General features: G+C 43.1%; 2 protein-coding genes across 14 annotated transcripts in view; one reads left to right on the forward strand and one right to left on the reverse strand.

Annotated features, from left to right (window-relative positions):
• Positions 1-5,000, forward strand: part of LOC135097374 (uncharacterized) — a 161,294-nt gene that overhangs the window by 84,849 nt on the left and 71,445 nt on the right. For 10 of the 12 annotated variants that reach the window (XM_063999211.1, XM_063999213.1, XM_063999208.1 and 7 more), the window contains one exon: positions 3,203-3,291. The exons of the other annotated variants lie outside the window; for them this stretch is intronic. The gene's annotated coding sequence lies outside the window, so the exon portion shown is untranslated. The remainder of the gene's footprint in view (positions 1-3,202; positions 3,292-5,000) is intronic. 12 annotated transcript variants of the gene reach the window in all.
• The window catches only part of LOC135097376 (neuropeptide F receptor-like), a 66,964-nt gene that overhangs the window by 28,532 nt on the left and 33,432 nt on the right, over positions 1-5,000 (reverse strand). The window lies entirely within an intron of this gene.

Here is a 5,000-nt window from a genome sequence, read left to right on the forward strand (position 1 = left end):
GTGTGTGTGTGTGTGTGTGTGTGTGTGTGTGTGTGTGTGTGTGTGTGTGTGTGTGTGTGTCTCTCTCTCTCTCTCTCTCTCTCTCTCTCTCTCTCTCTCTCTCTCTCTCTCTCTCTCTCTCTCTCTCTCTCTCTCTCTCTCTCTCTCTCTCTATCTATCTATCTATCTATCTATCTGTCTGTCTGTCTGTCTGTCTGTCTGTCTGTTTTGCATAACGAACGAAGAAGAGAAAAGACGAAAGATACTCACTTAAATAAATAAATAAATGAATGAATAAATAAGTAAATAGAATAATAGAATAAATAATTAGAAATGATGAAAATTAACAACGAAAGAGAAAAAGAAGAAGAAGAAGAAGAAGAAGAAGAAGAAGAAGAAGAAGAAATAACAAGGAAGAATAGCAGTGATGGAATGACGGGAAGAGGAAGGAGGAAGGAAGGAGGGAAGGAGGAAGGAGGAAGGAGGAAGGAAAGGAGAGAAAGATTTATGACCTCTGAATCTTAATATGAATTCGATAAAGAAGGGAAGAAGGAAAAGGAATAAAGGAGAGGAAGAAGAAAGAGAGAAAGGAAGGAAAGGAGGAGAGAAGGAAGGTAAAAGGTTGAGAAAAGAAATGGTGATAATGCTGAGAGAGAGAGAGAGAGAGAGAGAGAGAGAGAGAGAGAGAGAGAGAGAGAGAGAGAGAGAGAGAGAGAGAGAGAGAGAGAGAGAGAGAGAAAATTTATGTGCTCCAATTTTTTTCTTAATGGATTCAATTTTTCATAATCTTTGCTTTCCTCTTGTTTGTTTGTCTGTCTGTCTGTCTGTCTGTCTGTCTGTCTGTCTGTCTGTCTATGCTTTCAGGCTCTTGTCTGTTCTATTTCTGACGCTTGTTTATTCGTTTGTTTGTTTGTTTGTGTGTGTGTGTGACCTCATTTTTATCATTTATCATTTTTCTCTCTCCTTTCCTGTTCATTTATTTTTTTTCTCTTTTCTCTTCTTGTTATTTTTTGTTTAAGTTTCTCTATTTGTTTTTATTTTACTTTTTTCTCAACCTAACCCACCGCCCCTCTCTCTCTCTCTCTCTCTCTCTCTCTCTCTCTCTCTCTCTCTCTCTCTCTCTCTCTCTCTCTCTCTCTCTCTCTCATCCATCCTGCCAAATCTCATCCATCTTTCACTTTTTTCTTCTTATTTTTCCTTTTATTTTTCCCTCATTATTTTCCCTTCCCTTATTTCCCTTTTTATCCAAGTTGTGGGTTGCCAGCTTCTTTAATTACCCGAAGTCATTTCACTGAAGGGAAAAGGGAAAAAAAGGAGAGGAGGGAAGGAAGGAAAGGGAGGGAGAGAGGGAAGGGAGGGAAGGGAGAGGAGGGGGATGAGATAATGAAGAGTAATGAGATAGAGGAGAGAGTGGGTGTGATGAGAGAGAGAGAGAGAGAGAGAGAGAGAGAGAGAGAGAGAGAGAGAGAGAGAGAGAGAGAGAGAGAGAGAGAATGGGATGGGAAGAAGGAAGAGACATTAAAAGAAGGAAAAGATAGAGAATAAAGAATAGAAAAAAAGAAAAGGAAGGAGAGAAATGAAGAGAAGGATAGAAGGAAGAGAAATGAAGGAAGGGAAGAAGGAAGGAGAGGAGTAAAGGAAGGCAGGAAGGAGAGGAGGAAGGAGGGAGGAATGGTAAAAAGGTACACAAGAGGAGGAGGAGGAGGAGGAGGAGGAGGAGGAGGAGGAGGAGGAGGAGGAGGAGGAGGAAGAAGAGGAAGAGGATTTTTTCCTTTGAAGTTTACCTTAATGGTGCGTGTTGTTGTTGTTGTTGTTGTTGTTGTTGTTGTTGTTGTTGTTGTTGTTGTTGTTGTTGTTGTGGTTTCTTTTATTCTGTCATTTTTCTGTTGCTGTAATGTCTTCGCGTCTCTCTCTCTCTCTCTCTCTCTCTCTCTCTCTCTCTCTCTCTCTCTCTCTCTCTCTCTCTCTCTCTCTCTCTCTCTCTCACAAACAGATGAAGATGTGTGTATTTTAAGGCGCATTGCAGTTGTGTGTGTGTGTGTGTGTGTGTGTGTGTGTGTGTGTGTGTGTGTGTGTGTGTGTGTGTGTGTGTGTGAGAGTGAGTGAGAAGATATATATATATTTTTTTTTATGGTTAATTCTTTGATCCTCACTACCACCGTTACCACCACCACCACCACCAACACCACCACAGCCACCACCACCACCACCACCACCATTACCAGAATTACGGCACACAGCGTTTTTCCGCAACATTGTGTGAATAATATATACTCATCTCCCGTCAAGAGAGAGAGAGAGAGAGAGAGAGAGAGAGAGAGAGAGAGAGAGAGAGAGAGAGAGAGAGAGAGAGAGAGAGAGGTAACATTCCGCTATTATCACTTTCTCTCTCTCCATTTCTTCCATCCTTTTCTTCCCCTTTCCTTTCATCTTATCACGCCTTTCCTATTCCTCCTCCTCCTCCTCCTCCTCCTCCTCCTCCTCCTCCTCCTCCTCATTTATCCTCCTACGCTATCTCCTTGTCGCTTCTCACGCTTCTTTCTCCTTTTTTTTTTAGTTCCCAATTTTCTTTACTTCCGTTTTCTTTCCCTGTCGGTGAGAAGTTGGGGCATTTCTTTCACCTTGAGCCTCTTGTGCTCTTCAATATTTGCCTAGCTATGATATATATGTCTTAGGAGCCTTCAGCTAAATGTTTTCGTTCCAGCATTACGAGCTTGTGGAGGGTTGGCTTTCTCTCTCTCTCTCTCTCTCTCTCTCTCTCTCTCTCTCTCTCTCTCTCTCTCTCTCTCTCTCTCTCTCTGTCTCTGTCTCTCGCTGTTATTCAGATCACTTGCATAATTGACTTTGAGGCACTGAAGTGAGTAGGAGGAGAAGGAGGAGGAGGAGGAGGAGGAAGATGAAGAAGAGGAGGAGGAGGAGGGTTGGAGGGAGGAGAAGGAGGAGGAGGACAGTAGTAGTAGTAGTAGTAGTAGTAGTAGTAGTAGTAGTAGTAGTAGTAGTTGTTGTTGTTGTTGTTGTTGTTGTCCTCCTTCCTTCACCACCACCACCACCACCACCACCACCTCCTCCTCCTCCTCCTCCTCCTCCTCCTCCTCCTCCTCCTCCTCCTCCTCCAGTAATCGCTTTACGTAACAACCGCCACTACCACCGCCACCACCACCACCACCACCACCACCTCATCACCATCTTCACCATCCTAATCCCAAATACGTGTCCCTTTCAGTCGTCTGTAGGGAGGCGGATTCATTCGTCTATACAGAGAGGTGGATTCACGCATCTATACACCCCATGAAGTCCGTCAGCTCCAGATCTGTGAGTGTTCCATTTATGTTCCTTGCTTCAATCGTTTATAGCTGAGAGAAACGTTTCAAGGATCTATACTTTTATCTGCTCTTTTTTTTTTATTTCAATCGTCTATATTATGGAAGGTGTGTTTCAGGTATCTATGATTTTAGTATGTTTTTCAATCGTCTATAGGTAACTGAAACGTTTCTAGCATCTATACTTCTCTTTCTTTGCTTCAATCGTCTATATTTTGGTAGGTGTGTTTCTGGTATCTATGATTTTAAAGTGTGTTTCAATCGTCTATAGGTAACTGAAGCGTTTCAAGCATCTATATTTCTCTCTCTTTGTTTCAATCGTCTATGACTGAGGGAAACGTTTCAGGCATCTATACTTCTCTTTCTTTGTTTCAATCATTTATATTTTGGAAGGTGTGTTTCTGGTATCTATGATTTTAACATGTCTTTCAATCGCCTATAGTTAAAATGAAATGTTTCCACCGTCTATAATTCTCTGTCTTTTTCAGTTTCAGTCGTCTATATTTTGAGAACGAGGGTTTCAAGTATCTATGATTTTTATGTCTTCCACTTATTCTTTTGTGGTTTTGGGAACGACTGGAAAAAATGACGTCTTGATTTGGAAGAGGAGAAGAAGGAAGAGGAGGAGGAGGAGGAGGAGGAGGAGGAGGAGGAGGAGGAGGAGGAGGGATACGAAGAAACAATGATACGAAGAAGATAGAGGAGGAAGAAGAGAAAGAGAAAGATTAGGAGGAAGTGAAAGAGGAAATAAAAAAAGGGATGGAAAGATGAGAAGGAGGAGAAAGAGAGAAGGTGAAAGGAGAGAGAGAAGAAGAGGAGGAGGAGGCAAAAAGAAATGGACGAGCAAAGCGAACAGGGAGAAAGAAGAATGATCGAAGACACCGAAGATAAAGAAAAAAAGAAAAGAAAAGAGAAAAAGAGAGAAAGAGAGATAGAGAGAAAATGATGCCCAGTTTGACGAAGGGAAAGGAAATAAAGTTGGAAATTTTGTGGGAGAGAGAGAGAGAGAGAGAGAGAGAGAGAGAGAGAGAGAGAGAGAGAGAGAGAGAGAGAGAGAGAGAGAGAGAGAAACGTACCCCTTTGCATAAATGGATAGCGTTTGTAATGGTTGGGAATGTTGTGGGGAGGAGGAAGGGGAGAGATAGGGAGGGGAAGGGGAAGGAGAGAGGAAGGAGAGAGGGGATTAGAGTAAGGATGGGAAGAGGGAGAGTGGGGATGAGGGGGATTAGGAAGAGGGGAGAGGAGAAATGGAGAGATGGAGTGGAAGAGGGGAAGGATAAGATGAGAGAGGGAAGAGGAAGATGGAAGAAAGCAGAGTTGTGCAGGGGAAGGGAAGAGGAGAAGAGATGGCTAAAAAAACGAGAAGAGGATAGAGGAGAGAGAGAAAGAGATGGAGAGGGAAGGGAAGGGAAGGAGACTGGGAGTAACGAAGGGACGATAAATGAAGGGGAAGGAAGCGAAGAGGGGTTATATCAAGAAGCATCTCTATAGGAGCTTTAGGTTAGGTTAGGTTAGGAAGTTACATTGGGGAAGCAAGGGAGGTGTTAGGGGGAGGCTGACAGGAGCTGGTAGTGGTGGTGGTGGTGGTGGCGGTAAGGGAAGCAGATAGTAAATTGAATTAGGCAGCGCGCAAGGTTAGGTTGGCGTTTCCATATACGCACATACTGTTACGAGGCATAACTTAGCCTTTGTCTGCCATTC

This window comes from Scylla paramamosain, unplaced genomic scaffold, assembly GCF_035594125.1.
Source record: "Scylla paramamosain isolate STU-SP2022 unplaced genomic scaffold, ASM3559412v1 Contig18, whole genome shotgun sequence".
Taxonomy (NCBI): Eukaryota; Metazoa; Arthropoda; class Malacostraca; order Decapoda; family Portunidae; genus Scylla; species Scylla paramamosain.